Source organism: Ictidomys tridecemlineatus, chromosome 4 (assembly GCF_052094955.1).
Source record: "Ictidomys tridecemlineatus isolate mIctTri1 chromosome 4, mIctTri1.hap1, whole genome shotgun sequence".
Lineage (NCBI taxonomy): Eukaryota > Metazoa > Chordata > Mammalia > Rodentia > Sciuridae > Ictidomys > Ictidomys tridecemlineatus.
Window position 1 is genome coordinate 48,970,163 of NC_135480.1, and position 26,714 is coordinate 48,996,876.

General features: G+C 42.4%; 1 protein-coding gene across 15 annotated transcripts in view; it reads right to left on the reverse strand.

Moving 5' to 3' along the window:
- Nucleotides 1-26,714, reverse strand: part of Bmal1 (basic helix-loop-helix ARNT like 1) — a 98,819-nt gene that overhangs the window by 70,115 nt on the left and 1,990 nt on the right. For all 15 annotated transcript variants that reach the window (XM_078046458.1, XM_078046457.1, XM_078046455.1 and 12 more), the window contains exon 2: nt 1,448-1,520. The gene's annotated coding sequence lies outside the window, so the exon portion shown is untranslated. The remainder of the gene's footprint in view (nt 1-1,447; nt 1,521-26,714) is intronic.

The window sequence follows — 26,714 nt, forward strand, 5'->3', positions numbered from 1 at the left end:
TCCTTCAGATCCCTTCTGTCTGGTCTGTGTTGTCCCAATCTCTTCCATTCTTTGGACTCTCTCCTCCAGGGCCTCTGGGTCTCTTCCACCCTCTTCCTCCCATCCTGAAGTTATGCACATTTCCCCAGAGTCAGCCTTCTGCTCATCTTGGAGACAACTTATTTAAAACTATGGCTTCCATCTGAACATCCAGACTTCACCTTCTCAGTCTAGGCTTCAATCCTGCATTTGTGGTTATCTACTGGACATTCCCTATGGATGAATCCTGATATCCTGAATTCAACACATCTAAAGCCAGATGCATCTACCATCCCTTTCCAACCCCAACATCCACACTTCTGTCAATGATACCAATGTGAACCCAACTAAATTTAAATTTTCATCTTCTTTGACTCCTGTCTTTAAAAAGATTGAAAATGCGATTGGTTGCTCCTTGACAACATCTCTTCTATACTTCATTTAATCTCATTACTATTAGCCATATGTCCTCATGTAGGGATTGCTGCTATTGCTTTCGAACAGAGCCCCATGCCTCTTGCCCAGCTACCAAGTGAATATTTCTAAGACATCACCTCAGTTGTTTTACTTCTTTGCTCAAAATAACTTAGATGGGTTCCTACTGCCTTCAGGATAAAGTCTAAGTGCCTTAGCCTGGCACTCAGGGTCTAGAAAGGAGTTGACAAACTACAGCATGCAGGCCAAACCCAGACCACCATCTGATTCTCTAAAGTTTTGCTGGAATGAACTCATACCCATTCATTTACATATCATCTATGGCTGCTTTCATTCCACTAAAGCAGAGCTGAATAGCTATAACAGGAAGCCAGAAATATTTAGCATATGGTTCTTTACAAAAAAAAAAAATATATATATATATATATATATATATATATATATGAGAGAGAGAGAGAGAGAGAGAGAGAGAGAGAGAGAGAGAGAGAGAAACAGATAGACAGACAGATAGACAAACTGTGGGCTAGAGTAATCATATGCCAGTAGATCCTGCCAAAAAGTTCTTGCCCAAGACTCCTTTGAATGAAGCTTTTGCTCCTTTGGGTCCATGGCTGAGCTCACTTTCTTCATGTCCTACACACATGTTCTCAAGCTCTGAAAATTTTAACCCACTCTTCCCTGGAAATTTTCCAAACTACTTTTATTTTCAAAACAAAACCAAAGCTCTGCCTCTCTATGATGACAACTGTATTTGTCCCTTGTAACCCTGGATTATCCTTACCTCCAGTCTCCCTCTCTGCATCTACCACAGAAACCTACAGAAAAATTCCACTTCTCCTATGTATACTTTTCACCTATTCTGTAGGTTTCTCTAGGGTTCAGGCTTGGGAACTTCTGTAGAGCACCTACCTGCTAATGATACCTGCCTTGCCTTTCATGCCAAATTGCAATTCTCAATAGCATAATTTGATAAGAAGGCATCCAACAAACTTACCAATGAAGGCCTAGGATTCCACATTTGAGTAGTCGAGGTTGGATCCAAAAGCATACACTTTAGCCTGCACCACCTAAAAGCCAATGAAATAGAAAGTTTAGCTTTTAAAGAAAATATTTAGACATTTTCTTTACATTCACAATGTGCATTAAGTTTTGAATGACCATTCTCCTAGGGTGCCCATGTTTGTTTCTTTGCCTAGAAAATCCCTACTTATTCTTCAAATTTATTATATAGTTGTTCCATGGAAGCCTCCTGAGTGTCCCAGGCAGGCCAAGTAGCCCCTCCTCTCAATTCCCATTGAACTTTGGTAACACACATGGTAAAACACATGGCATAATTTCTTGTTTAGAAATGGGGGTCTCTAGATTATAGACTTTCCAAGACAAGAGGCCTGTTTAATTCACCCAACCCCTTATCCCTACTGTCCAGAATACCAAAGGCATTTAAATGGTCCTCAATAAGTATTTGTTTAAAAAAAAAAGAGTGGAAAAATAACCTACTCAATTCATTATTAACACATGCTTGGGTAGCTAAGCTTCTGTTAGGCCACAATTTTCACCACAGAAATGCATGCAGGTCTCAATCCTGTTGCTTTGAATAGGCAACAGTTTACCAGGAAGGATTAAAGAGATCACTCTAAACACACACCTTTTTAATGACATTCCCCTGGGCAGAAACCTTCAGAGGCTCCCAGAATCTAAGGTCAGCCCAACTCCATAGCTGGAATACCAGGCCTGCACCAACTGGCCTGCCCTGACTTTGCAGCCTCACCTGGCCTGGGTTCCCCAGAGGACCCTACCACCAGACAGGTAGAACTGGTAGTCAGTCTCCAAACACACAGTCCCCTCTCAGCATTCCCTCTAGTTGGATGTCTTCTCCACTTTCCTCCACACTATCTCCATCTACCGATGCCATTCATTTCAAACATCATATCCCAAATCAAGTTCGTGGTTGCAGGGAGGGAAGAAAAGTGCATTTTTCCTTGCCAATTTTTTATTGTGGCAAAATACACATAACATAAAATTTATAATCATAACCATTTTAAGGGTCAGTTTGGAAACATTAAGTACAATTTGTATTATTATACCATTACTACCACCATCTACCTCCAGAATTCTTCATCTACAAAATAGAAACTCTATATCCATTAAATAATAACTCTTTCCCAAATAAGTCCCTGGCACCCAATAAGTTTTAGTAAAATAAATGAATAAATGAATACATAAATGAATCTGACTCAATCCTCTCCACAGAAGTATTATCTTCTTCTGCACAATTCCCATGGTACAATCTTCACATTTCACATCTTGGATTTATTTTGATGAATTCTAAATGTGTTTTTTTTTTCACAATTATATTCTTCTTCAGGGCAGGACCTATGACTTTAATAATAAGCTTAGGTCCAAAAGCATGCACTTGGCCTGCTGGATCCATTGGTCATGCCTTAATCCTCCTCACCTTGCAGGTATTGACACCAGTTAATTGTTCCCTCTTGCTTGGCCACTCTCTTCTCTTGATTTCAAGAATAGCTTTCTCTCTTGGTTTTACACCCACCTCTCTGGCTGTTCCTCCTCATCTCACCTCCTGTTTTGGTTGCATCCCTCACTGTCACTCCTTTAGTAATCTCACGTAGGCTCATGAATTCAAATATCACTTCCTTGCTGATGATCATGCTCACTCAGATTTCTCCTCAATCTGGACCTCTCTGAACTCCTGATTTGTACACTCAGCAGCCAGTGCCAATGACAGAAGTCAACAAAATAGGAACACTCTGAGACCACATTAGGGACCTCAAACTTGACATGCTTGACCCAGATCCCTGACCTCCCTCCAGACCTGTTCCTCACAGCATCTAGTTTGAAATACCTTTTCAGTTTGAAATACCTTTCATCCCCCAGGACATAGGTTAGAAATTGCTCCTGTTTCCTCTCTTTCTCAGTCCATATCCAATCATCACCCAAACTGATTTTTACATTCAAAATATGAACATTCCTCACCATCTCCACCATTACCAGCTTAGATTTTTGCAATCGCCTCCTAACTTAGGACCCTGCTTCTATCCTCGGTGTTGTTCCTACCTCTACCCACAGTCTATTCTTACTAGAGGAGGAAATCTGTTAAAACCTGAGTCACATCATGTCATTCTTTGCTTAAATTCCTTAAAAGCCTAAAGTAGAGCTATATCCTGGAGAAGCTGTGGGACTGTAGGTCTCCAGGGCAGTATCCTTCACTCATCCATCCACTTCTCCACGGCAGTCCTGACAGTACCTCCTTTTTCTGATTTCTCAAAGAATGAAAACTTTTTTTTAAATAAATTTTTAATGGACACAATACCTTTTATTTTATTTGTTTATTTTTTTATGTGGTGCTGAGGATGGAACCCAGTGCCTCACACATGCAAGGCAAGCACACTACCACTGAGCCACAACCCCAGCACTCCCCACCAATGAAAACTTAAAAGGGAGGAACATGCAAGCATTCAGCCTCCCTTTCCAGTTAGGGAATCACAGCAAAGAAGGTATGCGGAATCTGCCACCACTAATAACTAGTTTTCAATGATAAGGCCAGCCTTCCAGAGAATATTTATTTACCCTCTTGGTGGAGGTGAGAACCTTTCTTAAGGCCATCTCCTTCCAGCCTCTGACTGGTAACCAAGTCATGTTTTCCAAATTGTCTCTAGACCCCCACCCTCACCCCGTCAAGTCCCCACCACCGATGCTGTAGCTAGAGGTAAAATGCAAATAGAAATACTCAGGACTATAAGCTTACATCTCAGAAGCTCTCCTTGGAGCCCCACTGGCAGTCTCCTAACCAGCCTGCCTACCTCCAGTCACTTATTTCCAACCAAAACCCCATATAGTGTCTGGAGTGATTAAAAACCAAACAAACAAACAAAAAAACCAACAACGTTGATCAAGTTCCCTATTTAAAATGCTACAAAGAGTTCCTGCATTGCTATAGGATAAATTCCTCAAAACCTATTACAGTAAGCCAAGGTAAAGTCTTCTTAATCTTCCCCAAATATATATATCTTCTGCCTTTTTCCTAAAAAGATTTCTTGCCCCAACAGATGGGCCTACAATCCAGCCCACATTAAAATACTTCCCTCCCTGGCAGCAGTCACTGACCCAAAGGATAGGCACATCATCCAAGTGGGCCAATCATAGCCTTCCTCTAAAACTAATAGCTAGATGCACAGAAAGGAGCTCCCCTTCACTGGGATTCTAACTGAGCCTATAGGCAGCCATGTCTCACTGGTACCAACACACAAAGAATAAAGGGCAAAAGCCCCAAAGACAGCTAGCAGTGTCATTTCCCATTTCCAAAGTCCTGCTTCTGTAGCATCCTGTAGCATCCTTCCCAGTGATGGAACCAGTAACTACACACTTATACCTTGGCTAGAAGGCAGGAATTTTTGCCTTTTTTTTTCTTTGCTGAATGCTCTAAGTCTAGAACAGTTCTCAGTATATTGTAGACAATCATTTGTTGTTGAATAAATGAATGAATAAAACAAGCCCATGGGCTCCAAGGTCAGAAAGACCTGGTTGAGACCCAGCTTTGGAATTTACTTGCTGCATAGTCTCTCTCTATTCCTTTAGGACTTGTTTTCTTTATCTGTAAAACTGGATAAATAATAGTAGCTACCTCATAGGGATTGGAAATAATTAAGGTCATGAACATAAATCCCTTCACACAGTGCCTAGTAACAGCCCAGACTCCCTGGATGCTAATGGCTATTGTTATTAACTGAAGGCCAGAGGACCAGACCAGGTTTCAGGCCCTGGCAGGGTCATCCGTAGGGTGACATTTCAAAGAAAGGAGTTGAATGGATATTTACGTGCATAAACTATTTCCAGAAGAAAATTGGCCAACACTTAGGTGGTGAGATTCAAGAGCTGCCTCAACGTTCTCTGTAAATTGCCAACAATCAGAGAAACACAACGAGGAGTGCTAGCAGGGGCGAGGAGAAGTGTGTGTGCAGTCTGCAGAAAAGCACCGCTGCTCAGAGAGCACCTCCCAAATGACGAGATACACTTTGTGCCTTTTAAGAAACAATTTTCACAGTGAAGCTCGAGAAGAGAGAGAGGCTTCTTACATCATGAGGACAAGGTAATAAGGCTATAAAAATGGAACTCAAATAAACCACACGCAGAGCCCACATGGGCCCAATTTTCCAGGAAAAATAGCGATTGCCACAGCACTCAGATGGGGGAAGTCACACTTGTGTCTCAGCACAGAAAACAGCTTTCAAAAGTCATTAGGCTGCAGAAAAGCCACCGGGTCTGCCAAATTAGCAGTGCTAGCTCTCACCTGCCCCCTCTGTCACACTTGCCTCTTTCCACAGATAAGAGGACAGGACAGTGATGCCCAATGGCTGTTCTTCTCCCTGAGTAAACAGCACCCATGTCAGGAGAGGCCCCCTGCCCTTCTCTCCTTGGCCCCAAACTCTCTGGGCTCACCTGCTGCAACTCCGCAGCCTGGGCCTTGCTGACAGGCCCCCTCATGGCTCTTACTAACCTCCCCGTCCCACCTCTCCAATCCCTCTCATGGCCATTTCTGCCCCCTCTTTCAGCTCTACACCGTAAATGCTGACATTCTAAGCCTAGAAACATGGTTATATGTCCACTTTTCTGGTCTAGTGCCTATTCTTCCTCACATCAGAGGCAGGAGAGTTTCGTGGTTAACAGCACAGATTCTGGAGCCACATAAATGGGGTCTAATCTTGGTTCTAACAGTGTGATCTTGACTGTTGATTAATCTCTACAAGTCTTAGCTTCTGTTTATAAAATGGAGATAATGATAGTGCTTCACTTGGGTCATTATGTGGATTAAATGAATTAATACATATAAGGATTTAGAACCATGCCCGACACCCGTTGCACCCCAATGGCCATTAGTACACATGCCCAACGTTTCCACCAAATCCCAACAGCCCCATGTCCTTCCTACTCCATATCCTCTACTCAGAACTTTCACCTTTGCAGGGAATGTCCAGCCTCCATTTCAGTCTGTCCTTCAAGGTGTCAATAAAACCAACCACTTCCATAAAACTCTTCTCAATTCCCTTGCCCAAAATGAGACAGAATTTCTCCCTTTCCTAACAGGATGGGCCTGGTGTCTGCTAGGGCCCCTTTCTTAATCTTCCTTAAATAATCATCAGCTGTAAACTTGTTTTGCCCTTCCCACTCCCAGATCATGAGCACCGCAGGAACAAGGGGGCATTGTGTTCTTTCTCCCCAAATCTTTATGCCCTGTAACCTTATGTGGCATAAAGACTCAGTCAACATTTACTAGATTAAACTGAAATGCAAAGCCTAGAGCCACTTCATAAATAACCAGAGATTAAAACAACAGAAACAACAAAAACAGCAAATGAGCAGGTCAGAAGAGAGTTTCCTACATCCCAGAGCCTACACGGATCTCGGGCTCAAAACAGTTCTGGGGGCTTAGTCAGTGACGACTGTTTGTCAGTTTTGCTCCAGTCATTTCCTAATGGTCACAAGAGCCAAATCCTTTCAGCGAGCCTATGGACTGCCTCCACCACTAATGGCACCTGACAAGCTCATTCTTGCTGAAGGAGATATGATTTCTCCTCAGAAATGCTATTTATTATGCACTGTTTTAGGGCATTTCTTAAAACATCCTTAAGAAGCAATCACTTTTTAAAAAAAATTTCATTATTTCATTATTACCGAATTCCTCAATTTTCACAGGTAGATTGCTCCTGCAGAGGATTTATTGATTTGCTTCCCCACTTAACAAATACATCATGAATTTCTTGTATATACCCAGCTTTTCACTTATTCCCAATTTCACATTACTGTTACCCTGCTTCTTCATTCATGAAAAATACAACAAAGATGGTCTCCAGCATTTGAAATAAATTTAGTGCATCTTCACAACATTCCTCTTGCAAAAAGAAAATCATCTGATTCTCTATTGAATCTTGGGCCATTGCCATTAGCTAGATAAATGCCGACTTAATAAAATGATTCCATAATACACAGAGATGGCTTAATGTAGCATTAGCTGGAAGAGCAAAAATTAGAAGCCATGTAAAAGCTCCATAACAAGTTCATGGCTTATTGAAGACATTTCCTTGACTGAATACTAGGCAGTCATCTCAAATGAGCTGGGGAAAACTAGGGGGCCTCGTGGGAAAAGGCTGAGGGTAAACAGAGTGAACAGGATGGAAACTGCAGGATCCATGCCCTCATGCCATCAGGGCTGCCTCAACTGGGGCAGGTTAGGCCTGGGCTTTGAGGTCAGATGCAAGGAACATCAGGGGAAAGCTAAGAGGACCTCTCAGCAAATTGGGCCAGAGCTACAGGTAACGAGAATGCTGGATCCAAACCAGGGACCCCATTTCAGAAGACAGTAAAGGTTCCAGGAGTCAAGGTCATTTCTAGAATTCCAACCCAAAGCAGGCAAGAAGAATGGCAAGGGAACTCTCTCAGAGTTTACAGAATGAATCTCTCTGGATGAGAGAACAATGCTCAAACCCTCCAGACATGCATTGTCAAGCCTTGTCCTTAGCCACTTGCCTCCTGTGGGACAGCTCAACCTTTTCCAAGTTTCAGGCTAATCCTGACCCAAGACATGAGGGATGTGACTTGCTTACTGCTCACCTGTCAGATAAAGAAAGTGAAACCCCAAGAGGCTGAGTTTCTTAGCCAAGACCTCTAATTACTCAGTACTCTATCTACTCTAATTACCCCTGTACTGTGCTGGTTCAGCTGAAAACTCTGCTGCCCCTCAGAGTGCCAAGGCTAATCTCTGAGTGCAAGCCCTCTGTATGCCACTTGCAGGACCCACAAGAGAGCTCCACTCTAGAAGAAAATAAATGACTCCAGACCTCCTTCCTATGTCCCCTGTTCCTCTTGGCACCAAACCCCATACCCTCGAAACATCCACAACGAAACCCTCCTGCCAAATACCAGAAGCAAAGCTATTACCCTGGCATTTAAGGTCCTCCCTTCAAAGGACCCCAAATTCCTAACTTCTCACATCCTTCCCAAGGCTCTCAGCACCTCCCCAGACTGGGCAGGAGCCTCTCTCCTACTGATACCACCCTGAGCAGCAATGTTCTCCACCTCCAAATCCCTTTCAGAACAGATTGGGCTTTTTTCTCTCCCCCCACCCCCAGCCTCTTCCAAGCATGCTGATCTTACTCACCTATCTCCTTTGAATGACTCTAACTCCTCAAAGCCCAAGTAACCAAAAGGCCAGACTCTCTCCATGTGCAACAAGTAGGCCACCCAGACATCATCCAAGGTACTCTTCTCTCCAAAATTACTTACATTGTTGTCATTAAGTGTTTTAAGGGTTTATCAAATTCCTTGTGAGGAGGTACACCATTAGGTAGTGACACTGGAGACAAGCAGACAGATCAGAAGCTCATTCCACTTGCCACAGCTGTCAGTAACAAAAGCTTATGAAGCTCCTACTGTGTGCTGATAGGTGGATGCAGGTGCCTTAGATACAAATCTAATGAGCCCAGCCTTTGCCTGGAAGAATTTAGATTCAAAAAGAAAAACATGTGAGACAAGTCCCACTAATGCTGCATGATGAATGCCAAACAGAAAGAGGAGCACAGAGGGCAGAGGACCCAAGAACAGTGGCTAACTGAGGAGGGGCTGGGAAGGGCTCAGAGAAAGCCACATTTGAACTTATCCCTGAAGGATAATTAACAACAATAAAAACAATGGCCAGCCAATATTTACGGGGTGTTTCCCACGTGCTAAGCTCTGCACCCAACATTCCACCTGCTTTAGCACAAACCCATTTACTTACTTCCTGAGTCTCTACTGAAGACACTGCTCTAGGTACTGACAATGGAGCAGTGAGTAACATAAACACCAGGGACTGTCCTCACAGTGTTAACACTCTATTGGCAACAGACAATAAACCAAATAAGTAGTAAAATATATAATACATTAGATGATGACAGCTGCTAAGAGGAAAAAAAACAAAGAGAACATCCAGGGGGCAGTGGGCTAGGCGATGTAATTTACAATAGGGTGACATTTAAGAAAAGACCTGAAGAAGGAGGGTAAAGGAACCATACCAGCATCCTGGGGAATAACGTTCCAGGGAGAGCAGCCAGCAGGTAAAGCCTGAACAGGAAGCACACCTAGCATGTTTGAAGGACAGAAGGATTCCAGTGTGGCTGGAGTGAAGCAAGAGAAGGGCAGGCAGGACCAGAAGGGACAGTCACACAAGTTGTAGACTTCGTTCGTCAGGGGTGTGGCACCACTCATCTGCACCACACTGAACTGTGCAGAACCCAGCCTGATGAACAGGTAGTGTGGCCTTGTGGAGTAGGGGTTGGAGAAGTGGTCAGAGAACTACTGGGACACTCTGTGGGCCATGCTTAAATTTGGCCTTCCCTCTGAGTGAGATAGGAAGCTACTATTGAAAGGGTTCTGAGCAGAGGCCTGACCTGATCTGACCCCCACAACTCAGGATTGCTGTGCAGAGAGTACTCAGTAGCAGGACAACGTTGGAAGGAGACTGCTTTGGAGGCTACTCCAATAACCACACTCAACATGTCATGTTACCCTCACAATTCCAAGAGGTAGGTTCAGTAATTGCTCTTTCACAGAAGACTAGACTGAGGTTCAAGAGGGATCTGATAACCTGCTCAAGGTCATTGAGCAAGGCAGTAGCAGGGCTGCTGGACTGGGAAGCAGAGAGAAGAGCACTCCAGGGGGAATGAAGAGTATCTGCCCTGAAGCAGGAGCTTGGCGGGGCCTGGCCCACTTGGGGAAGGGAAGGATCATGGATCAGAGGGCTGAGGCCTGGGGACAAACAGCAAGGGCACCCAGTGAAGGCCAGTCTATGTCTTGCCCTCTCTCACACCCACAGCCACCAGCAGTGCCAGCTTGGACACTAGGCAACTGCTTCCTAACCCAGGCCCTACTCACTCTTGTCCTCCCCACATCAGTCCATAGGCAGCCAGTGGACACACGTCAGATATTTTCTTGCTCTTCACGCTCTAGTGCCTTCCCATTATGCCAGGTGCTGAGTAGATTGCAACTGATGTTGAGCCAGAGGATGACCCCTCAACCCTCCCACCATCTCCAGGTTTGTCTTGTCTCAAAACAGGGGAAGGCACCATTTCTGCAATTCCTCCTTCACAAGGGGAGGCCTCCATGCTGAGGGGTGTGGAGTGGGAATACCTGCCAGGCAGGTGAGGTTCCATCAGACCAAGGCCATGTGAAGGGAGGAAATCATTCAATGCACTAAGAAGAAACTTATGGGTTACACTTAAAAAAAAAATAAAATAAAATTGCACAAATTTATTTTTGTTAAATAAAAGCTTAAAAATAAAGTTGCTTACTCCAGAGAAAACTGAATGTACTTTACTCTTTATATGTGGCCACATAAAAGGAGGTCTGCAGATGTGTCTGAGGTATAAAGATTATGACAGGCATGTTCCAAATGGGAGCAATGACACCTTGAGGCCAAATAGCCCTGTGTCCCCAAAGCTCCTGACAACATTTTCATAGGGATCAAGATGGGGGTCAGAGCTGTTTAAGGCTACAGAACCATAAGCAGGAGACAAGAAGTGAAAGGCCTCTTTACCAAGGATGACCGTGAACATGAGGGGCAGACTCAACAACCATGTGCTAAATACAGTGAACCCCAAGGCCCTTGTATGAATTGGGAGAAACCATAAGACTAAGGCTGAAACGAAACTTTACAATTCTGAGCCAGCAAATATTTGGGGACAAAAGAGTACATTCTCCAAAGGAACATTCCCACCCCGGGTTTGAATCCAGGCCCTCTGCAGGCCACCCTTTCTTCATATCATGGATGCAGATATGCTTGTAAAGGAAGGTACAACAACCAAACGAAGAGTAGTAACAAGGTCCCTCCCTGCAAGGAAATTTGATTTGGGAACAAAGAGTCTTCCTGGCCCTGGGAGGAGCATTAAATGATCACTGGATGAATGACTTATTCTCTGGTACAAAGTCCCAGTTCGTGGGTGGGAGAAGATTGAGGAAGCTCTGAAAACCAAATGATTCCTCAGACCCCCTTCAGGAGATGAATAACTGGAAATTTTTTGGCAAATGCATCAAATACGGACAAGTTCCAAAGGTTCTGCTCTTTGCGAAGGAAACTGGGAGGAAAGGGGCCAGAAAAGCACCATCATTCATGTTTGCAGGAGGAAAGCTTCTGAGACTCCACAGATCTGAAGGTCCTGAGGGCTTCCAGAGATGGGAAACGTGAAGTGCTGGACAAATGGCCAGCCTCAACATCTGACAGGGAAGTCAAAAGAAGACTCAGTCAGGATGCTCAGTGAAATAACTTGGGTTTGTCAGCCACCAGCTTTTCTGCACTGTCTAAAGCCTAGCAGACAGAGATGAAGAAGGGTCTGTGAGTGTTGCTGATCTTATCAGAGCTTCAGAAAGGGTAGCAAAGGCAAAATATTCTCCATATGTGTGACAGCAATAGTCTGAGCCATCAGGAAAGGGACTTTGGGGGGCTGGGTAAGGGGGAAGGGGGAGTCAATTAAAAATAGTTCCCTGATGGGAGTTAAAAAAGGAGGGGGGAATCTCATGAAAACAGAGGGGGACCAGTAAAGGAAGGGGGCCCAGGGAGGGAGGAGGAAAATTACACTGTTATATTGTATGCATGTACAAATACATAATAATAAATTCCACCATTATGTAAAATTATATTGCACCAATAAAAATATTCTTTCACTAGGCATGGTGGTGCATGCCGGTAATCCCAGACACTTGGGAGGCTGAGGCAGGAGGACCATAATTTTCAAGCTAGCCCCAGCAATTTAAGGAGATTCTATCTCAAAATTTTAAAAATATACATATTTTTAAGGGGCTGGGGATGTAGCTTAGTGATAAGACATCCCAGATTCAATTCTCAGTACAAAAAAATAATCATTAAGAGTTGGAAATAAAAGGAGAAAGAGATTGTCGTAAAGCAGAATATATTTAATCATTCAATTTCAGAATCTACTCTTGATTTGAGAATATGTCTTTCAATTTTTAAGTTTTAATTTGTCTTTTTTTGAAATAAAGATGATTGTATAAGACAATTGTCTTTAAAGGCTCTACTTGGCACAATAAAAAATCTATATGAATTTTTTAAAAAGAGCTGAAAATAATAGGAGAGAAAATAAAAGTGTGCCTTCAGACAAAACTGCAGCATGAAATTTAGGCTTCTGTGTATAAACTGGCCCATGACTCTTCAGAAAGATGACTACTTACCTGGTACAGTTCAGGGATGAACAACTAGAGTGACCAAGAGAGCCATCTCCTGCTCATGCCCTCAGTTTTTGAATCTCCCTCTGAAGACCTTGGTCTGGCCCAGGTTGTCTGAATAGGAGAAGCTCAGTCCTCCCTAGAAGTCTTCTCAATCTCATTCCTTCCCATCAATAAACCTAGAGGATCTAAGAAAGAGCCAGGCTTTGGAATCGGAGACCTGGGTTCCTATCCCAACTCTGGCCCTTCTACTCCACTTGTCACCTCGTCTGAGGCCATTCTTACAACCTATAATTATTCTCATTGGTTTTCCTTGTTACCTGCTTCTCTCTCTCCCACTACAGTGAAAGCTCCAGTCAGCCAAGACTAGGTCTGCCTGCTCATCACTGTCCCCAGAGCCAGCATCTAGAGCAGCAGCTACCATACTGAAGAGACCTCAAGAGATGAAGGCACAGCTGGGAGCTATCTGGCTTCAAACACCAAGGAGTTGTCTTCAAGAGCCACACCATAGCCGGCCCTGCCAAGTGTGGGTCAAGCGCTGAATGGACAGCCCAGGGTCCTCCTCAAAGTTCTGCAGCCAACCAGTGCTCCCGGCTTTCTCTGCAGTCCTAACCCCTTCTATTTGCACCATCTCATGAACACTTTCTCAGGTCACTCACCTGAGCAATGACAAAGAGGGAGGGAAGCTTCACAGGGAGAAGGACAAGGATATCAGGGAGTTCTCTTCAGTCAATAACGATGCTAGAAGGAAGAAGCTACATGAACAAAGTCATGATTGTGAACAAGAACATCAGAAATAAAAGGGGCCTGAGAGAAGCAGGGGCAGGGGCATCCAGTGCCAGTATAATGCAGTCAGGCTGCCTGTGATACACATAAGCACATGATAAAAGAGAAAAAGTCACATAGTGGACAGGGACCCTGAAGAATTCATTTCTTTAAATAACTGTACTAAAGGCTGGCCAGGTTATGGGAGGATTGTTAACTTGAATACTTTTCTAACACCTTATAAGCCTCTAGCTTGCTAGTTGCTGTGTGGAAGGGAAGCTTCCTCATCACAGGCTCCTTAATGCCTCATTCAGGAAGCAGTCTCCATAGGTCTGAGTCCACTTAAGAGTGTATAGCCCAGGGCCAGGTCACAAAAAACAGAAATTCTCGATTTGGCTTAAGAGTATTAATTTATAAGATTAATTTTTTACTACTCTTTTATGATTACAAAAGTGATATATGCAATGTTGACTACAGAGAAAGGGATGAGAATAAAATTCTACCAGGTGAGAACCACTGTTAATATTTGGTGCACTTTCCTTCTATGAATGAGATTTTTTTTAAAAACTGAGAATATTGTGAATATAATTTCAGTAACTGCTTTTTCCCAGTAAAGTCCATCTAAAAATATTCCATAGAGTTCCAGGAAAGAAGTTCACTCTTAGTGAATAAATTAAACAACAAAATGAATAATAGAAGCCTTTCATGAAGTTTAAGAAATCACAACAAAACTAATTATTCAATTAAGCTCCCAATTACCCACCAAAAGGAAAAAGTTACCATTATTTGGACAGAAATGTCCCATTATAGTATTAAGCTAATTTTTATATTCTTTTGTCTGTATCTCCCTTTTACTAAATATGTATTGTTTTGAACAAATGACATTTTTTTTTCAAATCAACAGAAGAATTTTATAATTGCATCTTAGTATTTTGAAGCAAGAAATCAAGTCTCAGTGACTTTGGAAAGGTTTCATCTTCCAATCTGCAAGTGGAAATGATTAATGATTAATTCATGTTCATTCAGTTTTCATTGTATCCTGTCACCCACAGAGTGGAGTGAGCCAAGGATATATGTGTCCTGTGCTGCCCTGTTGTCTGCCCTTGTCCTTGGTGAACACCTGGTTTTTACATGTGGGCCCAAGAGCTTGGATGGAAGACAGCACAAGAATCTTTCTGCCTGGAAGAGAAGACTATTTAGGCAAGACGTCCTTCAGCGCATGCATTTTTTCACTCCTTGTAATATTTCACATTGTCATTCAATAATGTGTCCATGTCAAGCACCAGGCTGGGTGCTGGGACTACAAGGGTGAATAAACCAGATGCTATGCATGTTTCCAGGACCTGTAGTTTGCAGAGCTTCCCCATTCATTAGCAGCATTACACTAAGCCTTGGGGGTGGCCATCACAGTTATTTCCCTTTTCTAGATGATAAAACAAACATTCGTTGGAGTATTTTATCCCAGATTATGAGGTGAGAGGGCTGGCCTCAAACCTAGGTCTCTGACATCTCATCCAGTGTTCTTTCTAAAGTACCACTCACATTGGTGACTCTCCTCTTACTGACAATCTAACATCTTTTGGATTGTTCAGATTTGCTTCTGGGTGTGACCTGGCTGGGCCATTTCTCAGCGATGAGCTACCCTGACCTCTAGATGACTGCACTCACCTGGCTTCAATGTGGCTGCCTAGATTCTGACCTTGCACTCAAGTATCTTCCCAGCTGATTAGCACCAGCTTCCAACTCTACTCACCTCCTGTCACTGCCACCACAATGGTAGACTGCTAGCCTTCCCCAGTGCTGTCCTCCTTTCCATTCTTAAAAAACGGACACTTTGCTAGACTCGTGGCATCCTAACTAAAGATATCTCCCAGCGTCTTTGCAGCCACATGACTATGTTCCCGCCACTGGAAAAGAGAATGGGCCACTTCCAGGTCTTCCCCTTAAAGGAACAGAATGTTCAAGATACCAAGACCCCCTCCACTCTGGACTGGCAAAGGAGACAGAAATCAACTTCCACCTGGTTTTAGCCACTATAGGTCTCCTTAACAGAGGAACTTGCCCAAGAAGCTTAAATGAGACCACTTTCTCCTAGCAAAGCCCCTTGCCCTTCATTAAATGCTTTAAAGGAATGTTCACATGTATGTAAAAAGCATTCCATTCAATTTTATTTTGTAGGAAACTTTTAAAAAATGAAATCACCTGAACCTCAAAGGTGATCTATGCTTGGGTCACAGGAAAAACTAAGAGGACCCAGAAAAGCAAATCAGCCTCCTACAGAAACAGTAGGGGAGAGAACTTGAGGTGACAACTGCGACCAGTCTTCTCTTTCAGCAGCTCACTCTACTGCTAGAAAAGGCACTGAAAGTTGAACCAATGTGAGGCAAGGTAACATCTCCATGGAAACTGTCATAATAGGAGCTTGTGCTCCTGAGCAAGAACTTGATGGTCAACTTTTAAAAGAAGTTATATAAACTCCATGTTTTATTATCTTTAAATCCTTGGGACTTTTATAGGTAAAAAGGTAGCTGTTCCAAGTAATATATCAAAAAAGATATATGTGTGTTCTGAACCATAGAGAGAGGTGCAAATCAATTAAACACAACACAACAATCACATGACTTTTATTTACTCTGATTCAGTAACAGTGTACAGCACAAAGTAGTTCACATTAATAATTCCTGCTGACTTCTAAATATGGTGAATCAGAACATTTAAGAGCATCTTCAGCAGAAAAGCAAAGAGAAAACTTGAGTCGAGTGTGGAAGTTATAGTCAAAAAAGCAATACGGAAGTCCTAGCTCTGCCACCAACCAGCTGCCAATAAACTCTCAAGGCTATTTCCTAGTCCAGAGAGATGCGGTGAAGATTAAATATGACATCATATATAAAAATGACTATATATTCCACGGGAATGTAAAATGGCATTGTTTAGAAAAGCTTTAGCAGCAAGATTCCGATGAGCATCACTCTGAATCCTAGACCCGACTACAAGCTACCCAGCCACTCTTTGAAAAGCAAACCAAGAGCAATCTCTTTTACTGTCTTTAAAATTCCTCCACATGCATTAGCTGGCAAGAGTTAAGTCTCTCTGCTGCATTCATCACTGGCATCCATTTGCTCACCAGCCTCAGAGCAGCTGGCAGGACGTCAGTCATGGGCTGTAAAGAAAAGAGAGCTGCAGTGAGCTGAGGCCACTGCATGGCAACACGTCTATCAACCGACACCGCATTCCAAAGACCCACAGCACTGTCAGAAACCTCAAAATGGAGCGGGGATTTTTCTGCACTTTGGAGTGCAGGAAAAGATAAGAGGAAAATGGCAGCTGTTAAGAGTGCAGGCTCTGGAGCCAGCCTATCTTGAGTTTGAATTGCAGCTTTTCTACTTAGCGTGCATTATCTGTGGCACCTCCGACTCTCAGTCTCCCTAACTAGAAAATGGAACTTATGTCACCCACCCCACAAAGCTGCCGTGAGGAATAAATGAGAAAAGACATGTTCTTGGCATATGGTCAACAGTCAAAGGTTAGGTACTACTATTAACAATCGTAAATACATATGTATTGCTGACAAAAATTAAGATTTGGCAGATCTCCAGTCATGGCTTTGCTACAGGCTTTATAACCAGTTATTACCTGGACAGCATGCTGGCTCATCCATTAAGTCCTCAGGCTAATCAAGGTTCTTCTGGATTTTTGCCTAATGCCTCAGGATAGGGGAAACATCCAAGAAGGCCCGACTAGCCAGCTGGCTAGATTCTGACACTTGATTTTCTGGTTCATAGCTGCCCATCACTCTCTTGAAAGGTATTCCCAGAGAAGAACAGATTCACATGGATATCTGGGCCTTATTTTCCATCCAAGCCTAGGCTTGTGGCTCTCCCTCTTTGGGGGGGGGAAATGCATAACTGTCTGTAAAACATGGCCCTACCCAGCAGAGAGGAGCCTGTCAGCACCCATGTGGCGGACAGCGCCACATCCCTCAAGAAGCCCTGGAGGTAGGGGAATTTCCCTGGGACCCTCCTAGACAATACACCTTCACTATCAAAACTGCAGGACTGCTCCCCAGAGCCCAAAATCAACATTACCACTTTAAACCCCACATTCTTTCCTCATTTCACTCCAGCATCAGATCCACACTGTAAAGGGATGGACAAGAACTGTTATATCTGTTCCACAGACAAGAAATCAGGCTCAGTTTGAGACACTAAGTGATTTGGCTTAGGTATACGGTGATTAGGTAGCAGAAGCAGCCTAGTGTACAGATTGTTGGACTCCTAACCTGGTGTTCTTTCCAGAAAATATGGGTATTTGTTTTTAAACATCTGTCTTCCATAATGGTGCTTTGCTTCTGAAGAATTAATTAATTTAGGCATCGAAGTCACAGTACAGTGCAGATTCACACACTTAAAAGCCACTCACAGAGGCAGATGTTCACCACACTCCAGAAACCTAAAGGGAGACTGATAAGAGCCATGCCGATTAACATAATTGTCAATTAATTCAGAGTTCTGGTTTTCTGTCCCTCTTTGCCTGAATTCACCTCCTAACCTCCTGTTCAACCTCTGCTGCAGTTAGTCCCTCTCTCTGCTCTAATACAACTAGAACATTAATACATTCATGCTTTAGGGAGAATTATTTCATATCATAAAAAATTTTTTTAAAAACTCCAGTGGTTCTCCACTGCCCACTAGTCTCTACCTCACTAGGTAAACTTTGACTTGTCACTTAACTTCACCATTTCCTCTTCTACAAAATGGTGATGCAGGCTAAATGTCCACTCTGGCTTCTGATTCTAAAGCAAGCCCTCAAGCCCAAATTTTGCACCTGGAAGTTTCTGGGAGGTGGCAGAGTCCAGTGTTCAATAACCTTCATGGCTTGTTTTCAAGCTACGTGAACTTAAGATTGCCCTGTGCCTCAAATTCTTCAACTCTAAAATAATGATGACAATAGTATCTACTTCATCAAGATTTTGTTAATAATTGTGAAATGCTAAGAACATTATAAAGACTCCATAGACATTGGTAATTATAATCATCTTAAAGGTAGAATTTGTGTTTGGGCCCTGAATGTCTTCCAAACTTAAATTCCCACTGTTATTTGAGAACCTTCCATTCCAAGGAAACACTGGGTCCCTGAATGCAAACTGGTCATCCCCATCCTGTGCTTTTTAATTCTGTTGTGGTCCCACCTATCCAACCCCAAAAGGATCTGTCTTCACCTTGTCTGTGAATCTAAATCCTAGATAAGATTAAAGGTCTAAATTAAACTTGACAACTTTCATAAAGTCATTTCCCTTCTACAACACTCAAAGAGAACTCTCTAGTCTCTAAATTCCTGCAGCATTTATACTCTAGACTATGTCATCAGCATTACATGTGGCCTTGGATGATCTTTCCAAAGAAGCTTTAGACTCCTTGGTCCTAACAACTATTTCTGCTCTTCCTCGGGGCCTAGCATGGTGCCTGCCATATTTCCTTTTAGATATATGTTGACTGAATAAATAAACATATAATACTATGCCCAAATGAACATGCAATATGTTTCCTTCTAGTTGATGTGGTTCAGTTACTGATTTGCTGCACTTTGGAGCCAATTAAAATTAAAATAAGGATGAACATGAACAGGGCAAGGACAACCATGGCCAGTTAACTCTTCATCATCAGTAAAAAGCACTGATATCTGGCTAACAGAGAATAAGAAAAAACACAAATGTCCAAAGGAAATGGTAATTCAGGTCCACAGGAAACGCAGATTTTGGGTTCAGACTTGGGGAAAAAAAAGAAACCCACACAACCCCAAGTTCATGAACCTATTCTGTTAGAGAGTGAAGGAAATTTGAGGTTTCTCCAAACCAAATTCACTCACTGAATGAATAAGCAAGTATCCATTGAGTGAGTATTCTGTACACTTAGTTGCTGGGGATATTGTAGGAACAAAAAATAGATGAAATTCCTGCTCATATTTCAGCATCTAAGGAGGAAAGCCAGGTACAATACCACCCTCTAGCTCCAATGTGAAGTCCACGAAGCAATAACTTCTGGGCCCAACTCCTTGCTGTTTTCAAGTAAGACACACAGAAAAAGGAACATACCACTCAAAACTGACCAACTGGGCAGTGCTAAAAGTGCTCTGTCACTCCCAAGGAGGCATCCCTCACTCTAGAATCCTCTGAGGACATCCACACCATAGCACTCTGCACTTCAATCATTTCAACACAGCCAGTTGAGCTCTGCCACTAGCGTCATTTAAATATCAAACCTCTCAAATGGCAAAGTGGCCCATGAGGCCAAAAACAAAACTCAGAGGTGGGGAAGAGGGGGCAGCAGTTGGTTAAAGGATCAGTGGTTTCTTCCACTGCCAAACCTTAGGTTCCTTTCTCCTTTGAAGCAGAAATCTCTTCTAAAGCCTTGGGGGAAAAAATTCTTTTCTTCCAGCAGGATACTGAAAATAGCTTTGCATTTAACATTTAAAATTGTTTTTAATCCCACACTCTTTCAGCTCTGTTCTCTCCGGCAAATTCATTCCATTTCCCTAAGGGCACTTGTAAGTGTATTTCGTAAGCAAACAAACCATAGTCACCATTTTTATCCCCAAGAGTTAAAAGAAAAAAAAAGATTTACATAATTATATAGAAGATAAGTTGGCCAAGAACACAGGAATCTTATCTGGACCAAAAGTTCTAGGATAAAATTTATTTCAACTCATCAAGAAAGATAGCAGATCGAAATCAAGGTTCATATTGAAAGCTGAACTGCTGAGTATTATACACGGGAGCTTCTTGAGTTTCTCATTATTTGCATACCATATAAAGCAGAGGTGGACATTTGAGGGCGGATTTGAACAATGAAGTATATGTACGTCTTTCTGTTATGGTAAGAAAACACAGGATTTCATAGCTGAGAAGGACCTGAAAAATCAATGTTCCATGAGGACAACTTACTCAAAAGTTACTCAGCAAGTTGGTGACTGGACCTCTCCCACTAACCAGTCCAGCTGTTCCCTACTATATACTCTCTCATTTATAAAACATAAGACCAAATCTTAATGGCACAAAGGTAAAAATTCCTTTTATAAAACTTTCTGACAGACCAGAAAAACAGTAGAAGTGACTAATGTAAATGGTTAATGCTAATATTAAATAACTATAATCAATATGGATGAGGGGGCCAAGCCAAAGAAGGCTAAATCAATGCTATAATAATGCTTTAGTACTAAATAGTATGATTTCAGCCATAGTTGCCACTAAACAGCTTTTGTGGGCTTGCCTGGAAACTAAACCACAATATAGTTCTGGGTTTTTTTTATATAGAATAATTTATATCAAGTTTCCATCAACTACCTTACAAATAAACTTTAAGAGAAAAACCTGTTTTTAAGATGGTTGTGCATGTAAAACAGAATTCTAAGGTCTGAAGCTCTGTACTCAACGTAATTAAAACAGTAATAGTTGGTGACATATGCTTCAAGTACACTTATGAGGAAACCCTTCAGACCCTTAATTTGTTTATATGCAACAATGCATACAAACAATGCATTATGTTTTATTAAAAGACTTGCTGAGCAGGGTACAGTTAAACTGCTGGTTATAACATCACCAAAGGCAACTGCTCTAATTCAATATACAAATATTTGTAGGGCCCTTCTAACACTGGGTTTGGAGTTATGAGGAGGAAGGAGGAGGGAGAAAACATCTGCACACAAGGAACTCCTAATCTAGTTATGCTGGCTTCACTGTACTCAGAAACATCAAACTACTTCCAATCTCAGGGCTTTGGTACTTGCTATCACCTCTTCCTGAGATACTTTCCCCCAGATCTTTCTGAAGCTGAGCTAAGTGTCACCTCCTCAGGGAACCCTTCTCTGATGACATAGCTAAAGCAACCTTCTTGCCACCATTGATTATTACTACTGTTTTACTCTACTTGATTTATTTCCCAGTACCACCAGTGGCTAACGTATCCTATTGTTTATTGTCTGCTTCTCCTACTGGCCTCTGTTTTGTTCACCCCTGTACCCTCAGTGCCCAGAGCAGTGCCAGGCACATGGTTGGGATCCAGTGAATTCCACCCAGTGAAAGAATGAGGAGAGCTGGAGAGTGGGAAGTGAGGACAAGGTAATTCATCATGAAACAATTAAAAAATGAGAGAACTGGCCTTCCTAATTAGGCATGCTATGGCAATTTGCTAATTATGAAGTATCATTCCTTCTGCATATATTGCTGGCAATCAAAGTAAAGAGAGCTAGTGTATAATGGGAGTAAATGTCCTCAGACGAGGTTTCATGAAGAAGTGAGATTCAAGGCAAGCAGTCAAGGATGAGAGGTCTTTCTGGTAAAAGGAACAATGGAGTGAAGAGTACAGCAGAAAAGAGTATAAACTGGGTGGCCAAGGGAGGGCTGGGGAATGACAAGCAGGATGGAACTTCAGGACTGGGCTGGATCTCAAGATAGAGGTTGGGGGCAGGCTGGCAAGGAAAAGCAGGGTTGGCCTTGGGAGGCCTAGAAGACTGGACACAGGATATTCTTAGAAGACACAGCTGATCACATCCTGTGGGGGAAAAACCTGTTAGGAGGTCGACCATGGTAATCTAAGTATAGGGGACAAAAGAAGATACTTCCCTCTGCCTAGATGAGGGGCTGGGGTAGAAATGAGCAAGATGTCAAGGAACTTCCTCCCCACAAAGGCAACTTCCAGGGAATCTCACTGCAGCACCCTTTAGCAGATACAGGACAACTCCCATGCATCCTAGTCTCAGAACACCCAAGAAGGACAGCTGGGTTCAAAGCGGTAACTCTGAGGGCAGAGCATGTCTTTCCCTACTTTCTGATTAGAGATTAATTATATTCAGTGTAGCCGGTGATTATTATCCTTTTATTCTTTGAAAAAACAAAGTGATATCTGACTTTGCTGTGCAGTATATATTTGAACATTATATAACACATTTTATGTAACAGGTACTTGACATAAAACAATGTTTCCCTTACTTCTGAATGTATTCGGGGAACAACTGGCATTTAAAAGATACAATAATATGTATACACTAAAACGGCAGATACACCAAAGGTGAGGGTGCTGGTCTTAGGGGTAAGGAGCTAGGGAGAGGAGGATGAAGGTGAGAGACTTCTGAAAAGGATTCCTTCGCATGAAGAGCTCTGTGGAGGGCTCCTCAGAGGCAATATGTTAGGTCTGGAGGTTCATCTCATACAAAGCAGCCTGGGAAGGAGGTGGCTGAGCCATATAGAGCCTGAATCAGAGAAATGTCTCAGAAAAGCAAGAGGCCAACATGCACAACGGGATGTGAGAAGATACCCAAAAGCCCTTATAACTGCTATTGGGGTAACAGCTGAACGTGTGTCCCTCATATCCCATGGTAGAGGCCTTCATCCCTGCTATAAGGAGGTAAACACACACTTATCAACAATAACAATGATTTGCAATCACCAGAGGCCTGGCGGGCTCTTGCACAGTGCTGGATACGTGCCACACAGGATCTAACACAGTGCCCCTCCTAGAAGACATCTGCTACAGTGGTCTGGAATAGATTGTGGAGTCCACCAGACACAAATCTTGCTCCAACCCTATCAACAGAGTGACCTTGAGCAATTTATAAAATTTTCTCACTTGTAAAATAAGGATAATAATGTTGCCAATTTCATTGGGTAGTTCCAAAGACATCTAAGATAACCAACACATTTGCTAGCACATAGAAAGTGCTCAATAAATGTTAACTTCTATTACCATAATTAGTATTATTCTCATTTTGCAAGTGAGGTAAATCAGACTCAAAGAAGCTCCCTAATTTGCCACATTGCACATTTCAAACACTAGCTGAAGGAATAAATACATGTAAATGTTTTACCTCATATATGTGCAAAAGCTGGTGGATACAGTATTAACTAGAATATTAAATTAGGCAGACCATCCATCCCCTTCTTAACCCAAGCTGGACAAACATGAGTTTATACTATTTAAAAGAACAACATGTACTCAAGTAAAAATCATTTTCCATTATATGCCAGCACTCAACGTTCCCCAGAAGCAAAGATGACTAAAGCTTATCCAATCTCATCTGCCCTTGAAGCTAAGTCTCCACCTCAAACTCTCCTTCCATGAGAACTAATCACTTGCAGCCATATCCACTCATGCCCCTGCTGCATCTGTCATCTCATATCCCTGCTCTCTATGGTATGCATCCCTCCTCCCCCTGCTCATCCCTAAATGCCCGTCCTATTCTGTCTCTTCCTCAAGATCTTTAACTGGGATATGCACTGGTCATGAATGTCCTGAAGGCTCCCTTTGCCTATCATTTTGGGAAAACCATAACTCCTTCCAAAGTGGTCAACATAGGGGAGCAGGAGAGAGATTCCCAGAGACAATCTAATATGATATATAGCAGAATCTAAGGAAGTCAGAGATGGGTCAAGGGCTGGGGACACTGCTGCCAGGTGTGAGGAGAAAAACAAAATGAAGAAACAGTTCTTGCAGGATCAAGCTCCTGAGCTTAGACTTGAAAGCAGAAGAAGATTTGGGCATGGGAAGACTGGGGGAGGTGAGGAAGACCTGGGCCAAGGGCTGGTGCAGGGGATTAATAGACCTCCAGCTTGTCTGGACACAGCAAAGTCTGGCAGACAGGTGAGCTGGATATGGAGAACCCTACACACCTGGTCAAGGAGGCTGGGCAAAGCAATGACGAGCAGCAATACTGAAAGCCAACACCCACTGAGCATTTGCTGTGTGTCGTGAATAACTTGACATGCTTTTCCAGTATTTGAATTCATTCAATCTATACCACAATTCTTAGAGGTGGAGACTGATCCCAATTTTATAGGACACCGAGACATACCGAATAAAAGCAACATGACACAGATCATAAAACAAGAAAGGAAGAGTTGGGGTATGAATTCTGGCACCTGTGTTCAAAATAAGCCATCCAAACTACCTCAAAAGACAACTTTGCGGGTGGAGGGATATAGTGTTATAAGGATTCTGGAGGAAAGTGCTTGCAAATAGTCTACAAACCTGCAACTTCAAGGCCATAAAGACTAGCTATGAGCCAATAATGTCTAGCAGCTAAAGCCAGAGGGATAGGGCAGAACTAGAGAAGAGCCATAGGAAGAGAAGGGCGGTATGAATAGCAGAGGCTAGGACAGATACCTACCTTCAGTGTGTGCAGGAAGAGATTCAAGAAAGCAGCACGACCCAAGGTGGAAATGAGGAGGGGTCTTCAGAAGGGGTAAAGACAGGTGAAATAAAAGCTGCAAAGGGGCCAAGAACAATCATTTAAGAGTGAGATAAGGCCCCTGGAATTGGAGGTTTAAAGTTTTTGGAGGAATTATTTTTTTTCAGTAGCAGAGAATGAACTCAGGGGTATTCTACTACAGAGCTATATCCTAGCCCTTGCAATTCTCCTGCTTGAGCCTTGTGAGTAGCTAGTATTACAGGTGTGCATCATTGCACCTGGCTTGGAGGAAACTTTGGGAAGAAATAAAGAAGGGTGGTAGGGAGAGAAGCCATAGGGCAGGAGATGACAGTGGAGGAGGTAATAACCACCGTTCTGTGAGAGACTGGTAGAAAGGGAGACAGAGACTCAGGTGACCAAGTATAGATATATGTAAATTGCTTGGTGTACAACAACCTCATAGCAGGTATGCATCTTCCTCTTCTGTACTTCATGTTCTATATCAAGACAAAGGTTTCGGGCTGGGGATGTGGCTCAAGCGGTAGCATGCGTGTGGCCCGGGTTCGGTTCACCAAAAACTAAGAAATAAATATTAAAAATTTTCTCTCTTTCTCTCTCTCTTTCTTTTTTAAAAAAAGACAAAGGTTTCTCTTGGTGGGGAGGCTGAGGACAAATAGCCTAAATGATTCTAGTGACATGACCCTGGCAGAGATGGGAGAGATTGGTAGCTGGCACCAAAGAAAAGCTTCCTGTTTGCTAGACATTTTACAGGCACATTTCCCTTGATCCTTATATAGACTCCAAGAGGCAGGCACTGTCATTACACTACAGAAGAGGAGGCTAAGGTCAGAGAAATCAAGCACTTGTCCAAGGCCACACAGCTTGAACCCAAGTCCCAGGTCTTAGGCTCCTGTCCATTTTGAGGGCTCAATCAGAGGAAACAGAGGAGGGATCCACTTGCTTTCTCTGCACTGGAAGGAAAGAAGGGGACAACAGGGAAAGGATATTTTGAACAGGAAGGAAAAGACAACAGGAAAAGGATTTTTTTTTAATATGAAGAAAAAGAAAATGAGGAGCTTAAGTCGGAATAGGTCTTGTTTTGTGAGATAGAGAAGAAAAGACAGGGTGGATATTTGGGGTAAGTCGGAGTCTTATGAAAAAGTAACAAGGAAGAAAGATGTGGAAAAGGATAACATGCTTATATCCCTGAGCTCCTAACTAAACCTCAAGGTCTACAAAGAACTTTATTTCCCTGCAAGTGCCTAGTGTAACTGGCATAGTACTAACTAAAATTATTGTCTGTAATTGTAACATTGTAAGGGGCAGAAACTCTTTCTTTAATGTTGACATTCTTCTACACAGTGAGAGTTGATTTAATTACAAGTAGATAAAGATCATAGATGAAGGCAACCTTTATACTAAAGAGAGAGATTAAATATTTAGTTTAGTTTTTTTTACATATTCTTTATGTAGTTTTGTTAATATACCAACTCTTTCAGTAGTGCTTGTCCATCTTTTAGTATATATATTCTATTAAGATTGTTGGTATAAATGGATAAATCTGACATGTCCACTACCTTTTCCTGACCTGTGGCATTGCAATTCTCTCCTGCAAATAGCAAGCTCTTCAGTAGTCCTCATTTTATAAACCATTTGAAATGGATCCTTTAAAACACCCTCTGTTGATTTGCTTAGCTTTCCTATGAAAATAGGATTTCAGCTCATATGTTATGGAGATTCCAGGAGGTAAATATCAACCTGAATTCAAATGTATTAAATATTTAAAGACTCACAGGACTTTAGAGCAGAAGGAACCTTTGACATAACCTAGATCAATTGTCTTACTTTCCATCTGAGGCAAAAAGAACCCAGAAAGATTTAGTAACTTGTCCCAAGAGGCACAGCCCAAAGAGCCCCAATCTGGGCTAGAAGCTCCTAACTTCCAGGTTAGTGTTTCCACCACATTTGCTCTCTCTTTAAATTGTAGGGTTTGGAATAAGATACAAATTTAAGTACCATTTTAATATTCTTACTATTCTCCGTCTAGGTCTACAATCAAAATCAAAATACCTCTACAAATCCATTTTCAA